We start from the raw sequence: 18,321 nt of genomic DNA, 5'->3' as shown, positions 1-18,321 counted from the left end.
TTTCTGCACAGCATACCTACAGTCGCTCTTAAACGATGGTGTGAGTGTTCGTACTCCCCCCTCTGGGAGATGACTGTTATAATACATAGTTGTATATTTCCGAGTAAAACAGGACTAATCTGGACTTGCTGAGTTCATGAAGAGGAGATCCGATGCAGGGGAAAGTGATTACAGGGCACAAACACTGCAAGCAATATTGCTTTATTGTGAGCAGCAACTGACAGGAGCTGCACATCGCTGCAGGAGATGCACTAACAACAAGGTTATGACGTGCTGGACCTGAGTGAATATTGGTAGTTATGTATGTTTCACTTGTTTTAGACATTTTTATTCAATTTAAAGTTAAATCTGAACTAGAATTTGACTGTGAAGCTAAGTCAAAATGTACACAAACCTTTTCAAATTTAGCTTATTGACACTCTTATATATCCTTATAATATAGAAGAATTGACAGAACATTAAAGGTTTTTGGAGTTACAATGGTTTTTAGACCTTTTGATAAAATCCACAAAACACATTTTACAAAATCATTTATTTTATGAAATACGGACAGTATCGATTTTTGATACGTTGAGTGATTTGGTAAGTTTTTGCTCAAACTAATGGAATTTTATGATGCAAAACATTTGATATGAGTTTTCAGGAAAAAAGAACCTAATCTACCTACAGCCTCAGATTTGAACCACATGTGTAACATGGTCCAACTGTAGTGTAACGATTTAATTATTAACTAAGTTTGAATTCTTTCAATACAACAAATAGTCATTTTAAAAATTAATAAAAATAGATGAGCTATTCTCTATGACAGGGTGTAAGGGCCACCATAAAAAATATTCAATTTACGAAAATAAAGTTGTAAAATTACACAAAAATATCTTATTGTGAAAGTACAACTTTTTTCGAATAATTTTAACGACTTTTTTCTCATAAAATGGACTTTTTTCTAATAACTTTTTGACTTATTGTTATAAATTGTGACTTTTTTCTCATAATTTTATGACTTTATTCTCATAAAATTGACCTTTTTCTAATACAGGTGGCATGAGAAAATGTGGGCACCCCTGATAATTTTTCAAGATTTTTCTTCATAAATCATTGGTTGTTTGGATCATCAATTTCAGTTAAATATATCATATAGCCTATGTGTTTTTAAGTAATTATAGCACAGTTTCTTTAAATCCAAAAAACTTCATTTCCCTTCTCAAATATCACTGTGTTCATCTGTTATATGATATATTTAACTGAAATTGATGATCCAAACAACCAATGATTTATGAAGAAAATTCTGGAAAATGATCAGGGGTGCCCAAACTTTCTCATACTACATACTTTGACTTATTTTTGTAAAATTATAACTTTTTTCTTATAATTTCATGACTTTATTCTTGTGAATTCATTTTTGATTTAAATTTTAATGGTGGCTGTAATACTCCGTTGGGATTCTTAACTTAAATTTTTGAAAAATAGCAAAACTTTTCCTGCCAAAATTGTTTTTTAAATTTTAGGGAAACAGCCGTTTTTCAATGAGCAGGAAAAGCCCTTCTACTGCCCCTGGTGGATTGATAATTCACTACAGGGCAAAAAATATGGACCTAGTTCTATACAATGAGTTTTTAAGGAAAGTTTTGATCATGCTAATGAAGAAATGCGTTTATCAAATATGATAAAAATGGTTATATAGGGTTAAACACAATTGGATATTCGGATAAACTAAAACTAAAACATTGTTCCTTCACTTTAAGACCGTCTCTATGTATTGCAGATTTTTTTACTGCAATTTAGAATAATAATAAATGAGCGACCACTGTACTTATTTTTATACCACACAAATATGATAATTTTGGAATATATATTTAATACAAGTATGGACAATATCCCATGGGGGTTTCTATTCTGACTTAAGCTTGAGTTGAGAATCCTTAACATGTGAATATTAGTTGAAAATTGGCGTTCCGGTGCCTCCTAATTGTGTGTCTGCGGTCTTCCTTTTGTGTTTTTGCTTTTGTCAAAAATTTCATCTTCCAAGCTCTCCAGCTGGTTCCACTGCTGCTCCCTCCTGCTCGCACAGATGGCTGAGGGGTTAAAGCACTTTAATGAATTTTCAAAAGAGGTGCATTGGCAATATTAAAAGAAGTGCTGAGATTTAAACACGACTGACACTAGAACCGGATGCATGCGAGTGGTGACAGAACCTTGGTCCACATACAGACTTTTTGCTAGGCTGTGTGAGAAGATGCAAACAAATGCCGAATGTCACGCTTGAGGACTTTGCAAACACTCGCCAAAAACTTTCATATTGCTTTCCTCAAAAAGCAATAACATCCACAAACAAAATGAAAAATGTCACACCGCTGGACATTCCTAATTCACAGTTTTACATGAGGGCACGCCCGCTGGAGGGTCACAGGTCAATTTTAATGATGAGCTTACATATGGCAGCCACCGTGCTGCCGTGCACGGGAATCGAGCAGCTCTTCTGCTGATCCATCTGTCCTGTGGTAATAACCGCACCTGGCCTCACACTGGCCAACACACACAGGTACTGCGGTTCTCAGAAGAAGCCCGGTGTGCTGAATATAAAAAAAAAAAACAACAACAATATTAATGCTAACACCTTGAATTCCATGTTTACTCATTATGTCTATATCCACTTGAGTCAGATCAGAGATTGACTTTCTCCTAGCTTTTGAGCCCTTCATTTTAGCATCATGCAAAGTTCCAAATGGGTGACTTAGGCTTAAATTGTTTTAAGTGGAAAAACAGCAATTTGCCACATGTGTCCCAATAAAAAATTTTTTTTTTCTGTTGTAGTTTTTTTTCTCTTTTTTTTTTTACAGTAAAGGTGCCAATCCTCATTTTTAAAATATCCCCACGCCTTTTGCATTTCCTGCTGATTTAATAATTGTTCAGATCCAGATAAAACTCCATCGATGGTTATCGGTTGGCGCCAGTGTTGGGCAGTGTGTGAATGTGTGTGTGTATGGTGAATGGGACTAGGATAAAAAATCGCCTTGGTCTTTAAAACAATGTAGAAAAGGGCTGTATAAGTTAACGCCATCAACCATTGTACCAAATTGACAAAATTTGGGAAAAAAGATTAAGAATTGGAACTAGTTTTTTCATTTATTTTTGTATTCTTTGGATATGTAGTTAGTGCCTATTCTTTTCCATTACCCAACATTTAGTTGAGGGTGAGCTAAGAGTACATCGAAACTCAGTCTTAGGTCAACCAAGTTCTACTTGTCAGACCAAATGTCAGGTTAACTTTCACACTTGTCAGAAAAAAAAGGGACTTTTTGATATGGGGATGTCCCACTTCTATCACATAAATAACGCCCGATCACGTAGTTTCTGACTGTCAGGAACTGATGGTGTACAGGAGACCGGGAGTGGTGGAAGAAATTGAAACATTTAATAAATAACCTGAAATATGACAAAAACCATGGACTCACCAATGTGAACATATATTTTAAGAAGACATGTTGTTTTTTTTAAGTTAAATTTATCTTAGTTAACGTTTACCTGATTGTTCAAGCTACCTCACAGAGAAGTGCACTGTTCAAGTATAAATGATCAAATAAGGTAAATAAAAATTGGGCACAACCTGGATCTTTTGTTTTGTATTTGTTCTATTGGACTTAGTACTGGTAGAGTCACTAATCAAATGACTTAGAATCGGATCGGGGCAATAGAAAAAATGCGGTCCGGTCATCCCCCAACCTGAACTAAAATAGCCCAGGTGTGAATCAAACCCACAAGTGTGAATGAGTCCTGACACTGTTGTGCTGGCTGCCTTCACATGCTAATATGAAGGGGTCAAACCAGGACATATGCATCAAAGAAAACGCCTATCCACCTTTTTTTTTTGCTTATACTTCTCTGTTCTGTCCTTCATTCTGTGTCTCCTGAGGCAACATAGTCTTTATTTCACTTGAGTGTAACTGAACTCAGGGTCAGAGCCCAGCATAGGTTTAACAGGCCTTTTAATCTTCCAGTTTGTGATCAATCATCACAGCCCTGCTGTGCTAAATACTTTGAAAATCTTCATAGAGCAAAAAAGGTTGGTAAAACATCTTTTTGTGACATACACAGCAATAAAAAAGGCGTTATTCATTCCTAAAATGAAACAAAACGACAAATAAAAATAAACCAAATTACTGCCTACACATCTTTGTCGAAGATACGGTGTGTTACGCACTATGGGATCCTAAGGCGCACCGTCAATGAACAGTCTATTTTCAAAATATTGTCATATATAAGGCGAACCATAAGGTGCCTTAAGCAGAACAAGTGTCAGAGATACGTTTGTCAGACTTAACTGTGACTCTAGAACTTGTTTGTACCACGCTACACGTTAGCCGCGCGAACAATACCTGCATCTCCCAACCTCGTTCACAACATGTAAAAAAACAGACTGACACAGCTAAAACAACCATTACTGTGACTACGCTAATTCCCAACCTTGTTCATTATCCTGCAGTGATGTGCCACAATCAAACACCCATACACACTTGCATTTACACATAGGGACAATTTAGAGTAACCAATAAACCTATGAAGCATGTTTTTGGGTGGTGGGAGGAAGCTGTAGAAAACCCAGGCATGCATGGGGAGAACATCCAAACTCCACACAGAAAGTTCCCCAATTGGTGTCCCCCCAGCCGGGACATTATTAAAGACATTCACACTAACCCATATGGATGTATGCGCCGCTCTGGATTATAGGGCGCAATGTTGTTTAAAAAGAAAAAGGGCTTTATATTGCGTAAAATACAGTAATCTGCACCTAAACAGGTAAAAAAGAAAAATGAAGCACAGAGCTTACACGCCTGGAATTGAGTTAACAGCACAGCACATGATTTCCGCTTTCAAACAGGAGACAGCTGTAACTAGGACAAAACATCTGCTGTGGTGCTACCATAAGCATAACTTGTTCCGCTGCTGTCACGCCTGAGCAGCCTTTAAACTGGACAGGCCCAAGTCTGACAAGTGCATGATGAAGTTTGGAGTCTCTCTAACTGCGCTCATCAAGCTGCCACTCATAACATACTGGTCCACGCCTCATCTTGAAGAGAGGGGTAAGAGCAAGACAGCGCTTTTTTATCTTCTTCTTCCTTGCAAGAACAGCCGGAGTTTTGATGCTTCCTCAGACTGTGAGAGCTTAGGCCATCTGCAGCCTCCGTCAGGATTTCTTTAAAGCTTTACTGCCACAGGAAAAAAAAATGAACGTTTATTCAGCTCAGATGGAAGGGTGAGAGCTCTGTGGCGCTCTCTCAGCATCAGTGATTGCAGGGCAACACTCTTCTACAATGTCGGTTTCACACGTTCCTCCTTTCCTCGGTGCACCAGGGCCTCACTGGAACTTGGCCAGCCTGAGCCATTTTGTTCCATTGTGTGGCACTATAAAATAAATAAATAAATAACATGAACGAAAAAAAACAGCTGCTGCCATTCCACTCTGGTGAATAGGTTAAATGGTGAAACATGTTGCTTGTCCTTTTTCGTCATGGCCTAAATTGAGCGAACAAGCGCTTGAGGTTCCAGCATTCCTCCATGGCTGCTTTCCAGCTCCAAAGCATTTTTTTATTTCCAGTTAGGGTACACCCAGCCCTGTGGCGATTTGAAAACATACTTCCTCTTTTCTGCACTCTCATGTGGGTGTATATGTGGCTAGATATAATTATTAAGAGATAATTAAACCTTTACTACCAGCTACAAATGAAAAATTCCTCTCAGAGATGACCATCTCTTGCCTCCTAACTCCCTCAGCACCATTGGGAAGCTACTTGAGGAAAAAAGATTGGAGTTAGAAGCTGCAGGCTTATAATGGCATCAGCGTGGCGAGCTCTCAAAAGTGGTGTTCCTCTTTTCCTGGCACATTGATTACGTTAACACTGTGATATTGTACGACATGAATCGTTGGCTCAAGAGATGGTGAAACGATATGACATACCGTATTTTCCGGACTATAAGTCACTGCGGAGTATAAGTTGCAGCAGCCCAAAAATGCATTAGTAGAAAAAAACACAGATAAGTTGCACTGGACTATAAGTCGCATTTTGACTGGAAATTTATTTGGCAAAATCTGAGACCAAGAACTAATAACTTGCACAACCTCATATGACACAATCATAGCAGACTGTTTATCTCATAATTTCACAGTAATTCTTTCTCATACTTATTTATTTATTCCTTTCATGAAGCATCATTGTCCAACTAATACTCTGTTTTCATCCTGTATTTGTAGAAACAGTTGTCATTTTTATTGCATTTCTGAATCCATGAAATCATTGGAAAATAGAATATTATGTTGTTAGCCTTCAAGATCTTACTGTAAAAAAAGTTTGCTGATTCTCTGAGTCACTTAACATACTCTTAACACTTAACATACCTCATACATCAAATTGACCGAGGAACATCATCTCTGTTCCTCCCAAATGAACATAACAGGAGGGTTAACAATGTATTTATTTCAATTTGTTTCTAATATAAGTCGCTGCGGAGTATAAGTCGCACCCCTTGCCAAACTATGAAAAAAAGGGCGACTTATAGTCCGGAAAATACGGTATATGAACATGTTAGGAAAGTGGGAAACAAAACAAAAAATCTCCAAAAATATCTGGTTTGGTGTTAAAAGAATAGATGTTCATCCTCATTTTTTAAACTTTGTGAGAGAGAAAAAAAAGCAAAACATTGCAGCAGTTGTTTCTTAGCATGGAAGTGGAATTTTTATTTGTTGTTTTGTTTTTCGTTTTTTTTTATATAACAGTTACTGGGTCCGTGTAAATATTCATGACAAAACAAAGCACAATGCTACTGACAAACTGCCACTGCAGGAGAAACACAAGTTCTGCATAGTGCTGCTTCACCTGTAAAACTGTCATTTGTCCTCAGGTATATTTCTGTTGGAACAGGTTTTTAGTATATGATCAGTTTGCGTGAAATCAATCTTTAGCTTAAGCAAACTTAAAGCGTTAAACCCAAATAAAGCAGTTTGAAAAGGGTTTGTTTTGTAGATTCTTTTTATTTTAATATTGGATTATTAATGTGATTTTTATTTAAGAAAAAGCTGCATTAAAAGCTGTGGTAATAATTTATTGATATCAATCTTTCCTAAAAAGCCAAAAGCGTCCCTGTATCGGTTGACGTCATCCCTCAAATGCAGATTGTTGAAGATAGTTTGCTTGTCAGAGTGTGAGGGAGCCACTGCAGCTCTTTTAAGTCCCTAATCTTGTTGCTATTGTTGTGCACTGACTGCTTTGTGATGAATGGGGAGACTTTTGACTCTGAAGAGTGCCTGTATCAAAAAGAATCTCCCTGGAGGAAAAATAATGTCCTTGTCTGAAAAGCTGCAGTCTTGGAGGACTTTTCACGCAAACTCTAAGCCCCCATGACCCACCAAGGGCAGAGGATATTTCTCTAATATAATCCAGTTTATCCGAGGAAGTGGCGTCGGTTGCCCCGTTTTGGATGCCGTGGAAACCAAGAAGGTTTGAACCCTCGTAAACGCTGACAGAATCGTCTGAAGACTGGAGCCACAGCAGACATAAACAACACAAGCTGAACAAATCAAGCCGAGAGTACTTGTGATGCTACAGACGAGGGGTTGATTGACGTGCCTGTTTCCATGCAGCAAACCATGCAAAGACGAGGACACAAGTACAGCCGGGGTTCATGTCAGTCTCGACTCACAGACGTGGTTATGAAAATTCAAAGACTATAGCATTTTACACGAAAAGAGGCCCTGATAAAAGCCTTCCAACAGTGTAAACTTCAGTCAATGTACAGTTTAAAAGCAAATATTCAAAATCCTTCGATTTAGAATTTGTTCCAAGTTATTTTACTTAAGCAGCATTTTGGTTCTTCGCATTTTTAAGCTACATTTTGCACGGCAAATGTCAGTGTTAAGTCAGCGTACAGGTGTGTTGAGAGGTCCTGCAGCGTGTTATGGGTACAGTGTGATTCTCCTCTCGAGGTTTGGGACTGTGGCGTGGTGAGAATTCTGACGTATTCAAATATCTGAACTTTGGCGAAGAATTTGTGTTTTGTCGACCAATTAGGAACTCAACTTGTCAAACGACCTGCGGCGTGTGGATGATGTGAACAGTCAAAAAGCAACATGGAGGAGAATCTGATCGTTCTCTTCTTGAACTTTAAAACATTATTCTTATTTGTGTGGCCGCAATAATAAAAAGGTTCTCGAGTGAAGGTAAATAGTTTTTCCCTTGTGGGACAAATGCGGCACAGCAGGTCGTCAAAGTGGGTCACAGAGAGACAGAAGTAGCGCTGAAAGCGGCCGTCATTCAGACGCAGCTCTTTCAGTAGATGGTACTGGGAGAGTCTTTTAATGATGATTCATAAACCCAGACATGAAGATGTGCTTACCAATGCTTTTGTAAAGCTCTTCAGAATAAACCAACCAGGTCTTTCAACTTCATCAATGTCGTCATGTAGCGATGAGACTAAAGACGTTTGACTGTGGCTCCTCCCACATTCAGCGAGAGTGACAGGTTTTCGAACACACTTTAGGACAAGTTACTGTTAAAAACCCCTCTTTTTACTCCTGCTTTTGACTGCAGTGAACAGATTTCGTGGGTTAACTTTCATTGTTTTGTTGCTTTTATTGTTTTCTTACTTTAACACTTTCTTACTTTAACACTTTAAAACAAGAAATGTCTCCGGCGGCAGCAAATAACACAAATTCTTTGACATTCTGTAGCACTTTAACCATTTAGATGATTAACCTAATTTCAATGGATTATGAAGAAATAAGCATGATGCAACATTTTTGGTTCCATAGTGGTGGAAAACTGATTTTCTTCTTCACTACTGTAAACTGTTGCAGATCAGTGTAGAGTCTCTTTTCTCAGCAACAGAAAACGTTGGAATTTTGTTATTTGGGTCAACGGTTAAAAAGTTACGGTAGTTCAAAGACCAGACATCACTAGAGCTAAAGCTTCATTGTTAAACCTGTCACGGTATAGAAATGTTAACGCCACCAGTTCTCTTTGTCGATGCTCAAATTAGAGATTGTTGAAGGGTTTTTCTTAGCTGCTTTAGAGGAAAAACAGCAACTGCTCTTTCAGAAAAAACACACCTTTTTTGCTGTCAATACATGTAAAAACCTTTATTGTCTGCAACATGTCGTTACATTTCTGAATGAAAAAGACTGTAGAATTTCCCAAAGCACCCAGACAGATTACAACCTGACTCATAACTGATGTACGTATGACTCTTGAGTGTAAAAGCTATTCTTTTCGCTCCTTTATTCCTCACTCCCATGTCATGTTTTACATGAATAATTATGAATAAACAGACAATCTGGTCCAACTTGAAGTGGTAACCCAGTGTTATGCAAGTGGTGGCAATCCGTGTCTAAATTGCAGCTGTTTCGTGAAATGCCTGTCAATCAGGATCTTTAAAAATCGCAGAGAGGCTGTACTTTGATTGCGGATACGTTTCCATCCCATTATAAGAAATTGTAAAAACTAGGTTGAGCAGAAATGGTTTACACTAAACCCGTGTCTAAGAAGTGACATGCTCCCTGTGTAACATCAGAGACTTTGGGTAATTCCTTCCAATGCTGACCACTCCAAACAATCCCCAAATCCCTGCCGTCGACGGGAAAAGACAACACGAGGGCCTGACTTTTTTAGCGCTCCTCTTTTCTTTGACTCGTCAAGTTTCTGTATCGTGTTGTGGGTTCTATACAGCATAACTAAGACCCTGGAAGCAGCTTATCGTCTTAAAACACAGGGGTGAGAAGGGTGAGAGATAAGTGTCTCTCTTCCATCTATTTCCTGGTTCACACAGAGGGCTTATTGAAGCCACAACTTTTTTTTTCTCCATTCCCTTTAGATATTTTTTTTCCCTCCTACCACCCTAATCCACTTAGGCCCCTCACTCCCTCTGCTGGTTTTGATTGGCCAGCTTTCCAGAATTTCCCTGCAGGACTTAGGAAAATCAAAAATCCTTACAAGAGTGCAAGAAGAAAAGTATTCAAATAGTTGTTTTTTTTTTTTTTGTGGAAAGAAGCTCTTAATGGTGCAAAACACTTCAAGCAGCATATTTACTCTTTTGCGATTTTTGTTACTTTTCTTGTCTCTGTAAAAATTTTCATTGTTTCCTTGACAAAATGCTGGTTTGACTCACTTTTTGTGGGTCTTCTAAAAGCGTGCACTGACACTTATCTTTATGTATGTGCAACATCTTGTTTGTATCCTTACCATGTCTTCTATTATTCAAGTCTCTTGGTGTCTCTCTACCAAACAAAACCGATGCTAATGTCATTGAAACCCCAGGTGCTCCTAGTAGCTCTTGAAGCTTGACATCAGTCCCTGCTACCCTCTCCCCTGGGTCCAATTTTCCCTGCATGAAGCTTCAAGGTCCACAGCTGAGCTCTCTGTTTAGCAACAACTGCAGCACTGAGTGCGAATGTATGTCAGACAGAATGGTAATGAGCGTCCCAGAGACAGAACTCTGTTCTTCGGCATTTTCGCCTGAAAATAGATTTGTTCGCACATGCAAAACAGGCATTGTAATTACATTTTTTCTCATTCTGGAGCCATGTGGGGTTTGTTGCATACACAAGGAAAATGGAAATGAATGCAGGGAGACTGACAGCACTTGTGATGAATCGTATTACTTCTAAATTCTGCTTAGCAACTCAAGCAGACTGCTTTAGTATTGCCCCTCAGTCTACAGTTTTCCTGCCACTACAGCGTTCTATTGGTAGTTTACTCAATTTCCTTGTTTTATTGCACATTTAAAGCAAGAAAAAATTGTACTTAAGGCTGGGACAATTGCAGAGGGACCATTCTCTTCATATGACGAAAAGGTTGTAGTAACTGAAATCCTGTGTGTTTTTATCAGGGTAGTGGGGTTGCTGGAGGTTTTTAAACAGAAGATGCCAACAATTTCTGTAAATCTATACATTTACTGTATGAACGCAAGGTAGCTGGGATGTTGTTGCTGCCTCAGCTACCTGATTCGCTTTTTGCAGGAACCCTTTTTGTTTAAAGAGTTTATGAGAATCCGGTACTTCACATTCAATGTCAGCAGCCAGACTAACAAGGTTGGAGAAATGTGGCAAAAACCCAAGTGTGCAGGAAAATAAAAAAAGATGGTAAATTAGCGAGGGGCCCTTTCCAGAGAGGAAACTTGGTTGAACTTTTGTTTGAACGCGTTTGTTTGCACAGTTATGTAATGCTGATGCAAAGAAATGGCAGCGCTAATGATTTGCCGGTAACAAAAAAAAGTTTTTCCACGTCCTCGTGTTTGCCTTTCATGCTCAAAATTCCCGAATCGCCGACAAATATTCATGCAAATTGTGCAAAGTTGGAATCCTCAGGGGAGACCATCTGAGTCATTTCCTGTCCTCTGCTTAATAAACGATGTCCCTTTCTTGACAGTGCCTATTCTTAACCCCAACTCTGCAAAATGCTGGGAGAACGTCATTTTTCAAAGAAGCTGGTGACATCCTCAGCCTGCAGAGAAGTTTAGCTCACTGCACAGTATATTGTAATTTGCTGACATTTCTCTTTATCTTCCCCCCTCCCTCTCTTGTCCCTCTGCTCCCTCTTTTCCCTCTATGGTCTGCTTACAGATGTAACCAACTTCTCCACACTAGGTAAGGAGCATTTCATTTTTCACACCACCTCTCCCTAGAGTCTGAGCCTTGTTTGAGTTTTCTTGTCTTTTGGAGTGATGTGCATGCATAAATATAGCAAAAAGTTGCATCAAGGGGGGAGGAGTTGAAGTGGCATCAAGAAGCTGCCGTTTGCCCAGTGCAGTTTGCAATGCTCTGCAACCCCTCGCCTAACCCTGTTTCCCTACACACATGCACCATGGTGGGTTTTTCCTGGCAAGTGGATTGTGTGCTCTGTGCTTTGGATTTGAATTTTATTCAAATGAGAATCAAATGGCCCAGATTGTTCAAAGAATGCGCCTGCAGTGTTGACTTAAATAAGCAAGGGCGAATGTTGTTTGTTTACACACAGCAGTGATTGTGAGGAATTACCAAAGATGGTTGGATTTCAACGGCGGATCACTATTCAGGTGACACTCCTAGCAGAGTGGACAGTGACAGGATAATGACAAAGCCCTGCTTTTGCTTTTGCTATAGAGTTTTTATATCTTGCTGCCTTTTCACATCCACATTAGGGTGGATAATGTGGAGAAACAAAATAATAAAACAACTGAGGGGCGTTAACCAATAGGTTTTATTATAGACTTAAAGTAAAAGTTAATGGAAATTAAATAAAAAGAGCAAGTAAAGCTGCAGTCAGAGCCAAGGCCAACATAACAAACAAGCAGGTCTTTGATCAGAAAGAAAAATCCTGTTTGCTTTTTCTCACAAACAAAAAGAGTACACACCTAAGCAAGAGACACAATTTCAAGAACAGTGATACAGGGCATATTGCAGTTCTCCCCACCAGGAACTCGCACTGAAGAACCCCCCAGGGCCCAGCCTGTATCATAACCACTGAACATCAGGGGGGGCAATCGGGCAGCTCGTAGACCACTTTATACTGATGTTTAGTGTACCGAGATTATCTCCATCTGGTTGAGATGATGGTTGATCCTTTCCACAAGATATGTTCACACTGAACATGGTTTGTGTGTAAGTGCTGCCCAATTTTAATGTTAAGTAAATGTACAGTTACGATCAGAGGTCTTGCATTGTGTTTCACACATCAGCAACGGCATGGGGGTCAGGCAGCGCGAGTTCAAATGTCTGAACATTTGCAAAAAATTTGCGTTGCGTCAACCACTCAGGAACTCATCTTCAGCCCGTGATGTGTTGATGATGTAATTGGCGGGTGAAGGAGAGTACAATAATTAAAATGTCCTCTAATTCTTTTGTCATAATTTTCACGCCTGGGACTATTGTCAAACCTGGACATAGAGAACCGGAAGTAGCCCCGAAAGCCTCTGTCATTCAGTCACAGTTCCTGCCGGAGATGGTGAAGCTCACTGCACTGGGAGACATAGAAATGTGCTTACCAATGCTTTTATAGAGTTCTTCAAAATATATCAACCTGATCTCTAAACACATCCCCTGGGTGTCCTCCTCCTAGGCAGGGATGGCTGGCCCCTGCCTTGCTCCTTCCTGGACCAACCGTCGGCCGGGTGGGTGGCTGCCTGGAGCATGGGGCGGGTCTCCCTTGGGGGGGCCTGGCTCGTACCTGGGGTGGGGGCGGGGGGATGCCTAGAACTCCTGGGTGGTGATGAGGTGCCCCGTGTCTGCTCTCCTGGTTGGGCCGGAGCTCCACTCTCTGTCCCCCCCATGACTCTCTGCTCTCAGGCTTTGGGGGCCCCTGTGGCGGTCCTGCTGGCCCTGACCTGGGTGGCGGATGTGATCACCCGGGGGGCGTATGTTCTCTGTCTGCTGCTGTGCGGGTATTGGGGGGTCCTGGCTGCCGCTACTGGTGCGGCGGGGATCTTGTTGTGGGGATGGCTGGGCACTCTCCCTTCTTCTTTTCACATTCCATCATCTATTTTAGAGGAACATAAACAATCACTACAGCACAGGTGTTAGCTCACCTTTGCACAAATATTTTGCGTGATTGAATGAAATATTTCACACTAGTTGGTTTGAAAGCATAAGTATGCGTGTGTGAACAATATTTGTATCGTGTAAATGTTGACATGTGGACATTTTTGCAGCCAACAGGTATGTTTATAACATTTGTGTGTGTGTGGACAGGCCCCGCCCTTATAGACTTGTATTACATCTGAACCTCGCCGTAATGAGCATAACCATCCAGCAACTTAATGCTTTATGCTACTTCATGGTTTAACCCCCCCTCCCCTTCTAATCACCCTCCTATGCCCCCTCTCTCTAATATCCCTCTCTCTTCCTCTCTCCTTTCCTTTTCCGTCCGGTCCAACACAAAAGGTTCCCAAATATGACTAAATTGAATAAAGTTTGGCCTCAATTACAAAAGGGGTTTATTCAGACAAACCTCTGGTTTGTCAGAAGATTCATAACCCCTGTTGTTAAAGTAAAATATGTGCAACACAAGAGGCCTTCAGCTCTCATCTGTTTGCCCAGTTGTTGGACAGGACAAGTTAAAAAAACAAACAAAAAAACCCTGATCTCTCAACATCATCTGTGTCTACCATCCATTTATTGTATATAAATGGATGGTATGCAGTCAAAAACACTTGCATTTGGCCAGGCCAATTGAGAGAACAGATGACCACATCATTTAAGTACACATGGCAGTTTGGAACATCTCCCAAAATGGCTTTCATAAGGCATCGTAAGATGTGTTGCTCACCCCAGAAGCCATCACTATGTACTGGAGGAAGTCATAAGATTAGAGAGCATTTAATTGGACTTTTTGTAATTGTGTTAGACACCAGGAAAACAGTTTAATGCAAAGTTGACATGAACTGTCCCTTCAATACTTCCAAAAGGCCACACGCTGAATATCCAAAAACAAGTTCAGCTGTACTAAACCATAATGAGTCCGGCTGAGCTTTACAAATTACAAACACAACCAATGGCATCAACCCAGTCCTTGCAAGCATCAGTTTTTGGCTGAGATAAAAATACATTTCTGGAACATTTTTATTCCAAATGTCTGGATCAATGATTTTCATGTGCTATCGGCACTTTATTGAACCACTATTTGATGCACAGACCTCCAGTCATGTATAGAAACCGTATGCATTTTCTCTGCAATATGTTAGCCGCACTTACCCACAAGAACTCCATCCCTCAGAAAGGAGGAGATGTGTCCTTTTCCTTTATTTTTCTGAGCTTGCGTTGATAGAGAACCACTTGGTTAGTGAAGAATCTATCTTCTGAGCACCAATGAGTGCATCACATGTCCCAGGGAGTTTAGAGAGAAGCTTTTCCGGCTCCGGAGTCACTGAAGGTCTCTGACTAGAGTGCCTTACAAGTCTCAGTGGCGTCCTCCCCATGAGATATTGTTTATGCCATCACCAGAATGTCCAAGTCTATCTCTTCCGCTCAACCTTATCTCTGAGTGCTACTGGATACACCAATAGAAAAAATACAGGAATAAGACCTTGGGAAATCTTCAACACTGGCATTTTCTTCAGGTTTGTCTAACACTTTTGGAACAGGCTGAATTTTTGAATTTAGTAATGACATTACCCATAATTAGGTCAATACCTTTATAGAGAAAGAGGGAGAACGGAATTTTTTCCAAGCTACTTTGAGTTGATATACACACAATGATATTGTACTGGAGAAAAAAAAACAATCTCAATCCCTTAAACTTTAGGTGTTTTATTTGACAGGAGGACTCAGGGATTAAAGGTAATAGATTATGCGACATTCACACCGGGCTCATAAATGCACAGTCAAGTGAACACTTCCAATAAAAAGTCTATGTAAACGCACATATAGGCCCATTATTATGATACCGCCTTCAAAAACAGTTGCTAATCAAGTTTGAAAGCTAACGGTTAAGAGTTGGGCCTTTCTCAAAAGACTGAAGTGCCAACCATTTGAAAATTGATCATGGAGAAGAAATAATAATTCAGATTTATGTTCGACCAGAATTTTATTATACCAAATCTTTTATATATAAGAATAGGCCTGTGAAAGAAAAAGCTTGGAGCAAGATCTGTGAGATTTGCACCACTTTGACATTTCCCACCAAGCCTCTTCCGACTGTAGGTACCTGCGCTAGTATTGCGTAGGGACAGTCCATTCTTTTCAGCGGGTTCTTGAATGTGCAACAAAAGCCTAGTGTGTACATAGTATTAGAGAGAATTAGAGACTTAATTTTGCCATTATCCCTTAAGATTTCGCATCTTCTGGTTTTCCCGTTAAGGGTACAACACCATCCAAAATGAAAGGTGCAACACATTGGTCAGGTTCGTAATTTGTTTCAATGTTGGTCTAAGCTTGGTGTTTAATCCTATCAAGAGGAGCACCAGTCAACACAAAGAGTTGGAAGAAAAGCTGGGAAATGTTTTACCCAGTAGATGCCAAGTCAAGTGTAGCGTCAACTGTTTTGTCTGACTACTTTAAGAGTTACTCAGCAGGCTAAAGGAGTCTGGTAGAGGTCAACTGCATGACTGACTCCACCATAGCAGGGCGTCAGACCAGGTCAGGAGGCAGTGGTACACCCATGGCTATAAGCATCTGCTTGTGGGAGGAAAATCAATCATCCTAACCCCAATGTGCATCAGCTGCATTTGACAAAGAAAAACATTTGTCTCTCCCACTCAACAATTCTGCCAAATTTTTCCTCCGTCTTTAATTTCCGGAGTGCATCAGGGACCCCGTCTTTATTGTCTAGTTAAAAACTCTGCTCTCGATCTGGGAGAAGTTTTGGTTAGGCTCTCCACTCTCTGAGGCTGGCGTCGGCTGACTGCTCAGAAACAGAAAACCCCTGGCTAGCATAGAATAATAAGTACCCATGGGAGCTGCCAGATGGACATTTACTGTGAGCATAGCTGGAGAGAAAGGAATCTGTCAAACATCACACCAGGCATCTGTGGGAGAGCAGCACAGGTTCACTAACACTACAGTGTGTCGGATGGAGGAGTGCTCTTTGTTGAGACTAAAAGCTATTAGATTTCTGGAGTATTATACTCGATGCATTTAACTTTTTTTAAGGTCAACCATCTTTGTTATATAAAAGCATGCTTTTATAGTAAAAGCTTTAAATAATATCTTGATAATGGATTGTTAAATGTTCATGATTTTGCTCATATCACTTAAAAGTTTGTCCCGTTCCAGACATTTTGTTTGCAACTAATAGTTGTAATATTTTATGGAAGGTTAGCTAAGACTATCATATTTTTCGGAGTATAAGTTACGGATTTTGCATAGTTTTGCCAGTGGTAACAGTTATGGTAAATTCAGACTGGACACTCTTGGTTGGACCCCGTAATTCATGGCCAATGACTGAAGATATCTAAAGTCATGTGCTTTTGTTTACAAGCTTTGGTTTGAAACAAAAATGTCTGGTTGAAGTTAGTCTGAATACAAACGAAACGCAAGGTTCAGCACTCGATCCAGAACAAATTAGGCGGACTCGGTCCGGGCTAATAGACTTTTCCTGACTGGATACACACTTTTACTTCAGTGCGACTTGCATGTGATTTGTTTGTTTTTTAATAAATAGTAATAACCAGTAGAAGACACTAGGTTTGTGTATCCGTACTGACAAAAACACAGAAGAACCATATCTCTTACAATGGACCAAGTTTTTCTAAAGCGACATAGATGATGAAGAATAAAACAAATTTAGTCATTTGAAGTGATATAAAGAGTTTAGTTGACTTGTTGGCACAGGGGTGCAAAATATGGAGCGAGGGCCAAATAGATTAAAGTTTTGTTATGTGCAGAAAGTTATTCTGTATTTTGATTGGTGTTTGAAGATCTATTGCTTTTCTGAAGTTCATGTGTGTTTTTCTGTGTTGGACAGTCAGTTTTCTGATCATCCCAACAACACATGAACGCAGCATTACCCTAAGTTTGAGTTTTCCCCTCAGGGACATCAACCCATTCCTACAATTGGCACTAAAATGTCACAATTTTGAAATTAGAACTTGAATTTCAATCAAAATGACATCCTATTTTCATCAAGATTCCTTATTATTTCTCTCTAATTTATCTCTAATGATGTAGATTAACAAAACATTCAACCAATCTGCTCCTGCTTCCGTACTTCTGTCAAATTTTAGAACCTTTTTGTGGCCCACGGGTCTAAAATGCTGCCCATCTCCGTGTTAGCATGTTTTATGTGTTATGGTTAGAATAATTTTTCATATGTGGCGCTAATCTACTAAATTCCTCCTATGTTTCATGAAGCTAAATAAGAGTCAGTGTTTTTTTGTAGTGAACCGGCAGATATTTAGTCTATTATTATCTGTGTTCTTGATCCCGAAGTTTGTTAAATACGTTTCTCCCAAAAGTGCGAACTAATATCTGATTTTTTCCATTTTACTATGCCTTTTTTTCCTGCTGCAACCTATATACTTATATACTTGTATTTTCTTGTGTTTATCACCATTACATAGCTCTTCTTGGTATTTTCTGTCCATAAATGACTTGATACTATCACAGGTGAAAAAAAATATGTAAAGGTTTTGAGGTGTTTTTGCTTTTTGAATCTTTTCTTTTTACCACCATGGAAATTCTTTTTGGAAATTTCCTGTTTTTTTATTCCCGACTTTTCTTGCCTTGATCTAGCTTTCGACACAAAGTTATAAGCAAGGAATCACAATTGGCTTATTATGCTCAGGGAAGTGTGAGAGTTTCAGGCCTGGTACATTCGGGGAAGTGTGAGAAAGAAGGAGCACAAAGAGTTCATTCCGGTATCATCA

At 39.7% G+C, this 18,321-nt stretch overlaps 1 protein-coding gene across 12 annotated transcripts in view; it reads left to right on the top strand.

Annotated features, from left to right (window-relative positions):
• LOC101165843 (receptor-type tyrosine-protein phosphatase delta) overlaps positions 1–18,321 on the top strand; it is a 496,394-nt gene that overhangs the window by 116,761 nt on the left and 361,312 nt on the right. For 9 of the 12 annotated variants that reach the window (XM_023966324.2, XM_078936131.1, XM_023966322.2 and 6 more), the window contains exon 4: positions 11,606–11,629. The exons of the other annotated variants lie outside the window; for them this stretch is intronic. The gene's annotated coding sequence lies outside the window, so the exon portion shown is untranslated. The remainder of the gene's footprint in view (positions 1–11,605; positions 11,630–18,321) is intronic. 12 annotated transcript variants of the gene reach the window in all.

This window comes from Oryzias latipes, chromosome 18 (genome assembly GCF_053564925.1).
Source record: "Oryzias latipes strain Hd-rR chromosome 18, Olatipes_Hd-rR_3.1".
Taxonomy (NCBI): domain Eukaryota; kingdom Metazoa; phylum Chordata; class Actinopteri; order Beloniformes; family Adrianichthyidae; genus Oryzias; species Oryzias latipes.
Note: the sequence above shows the minus strand (reverse complement) of the source record. Positions and strands in the feature narration are given on the sequence as shown.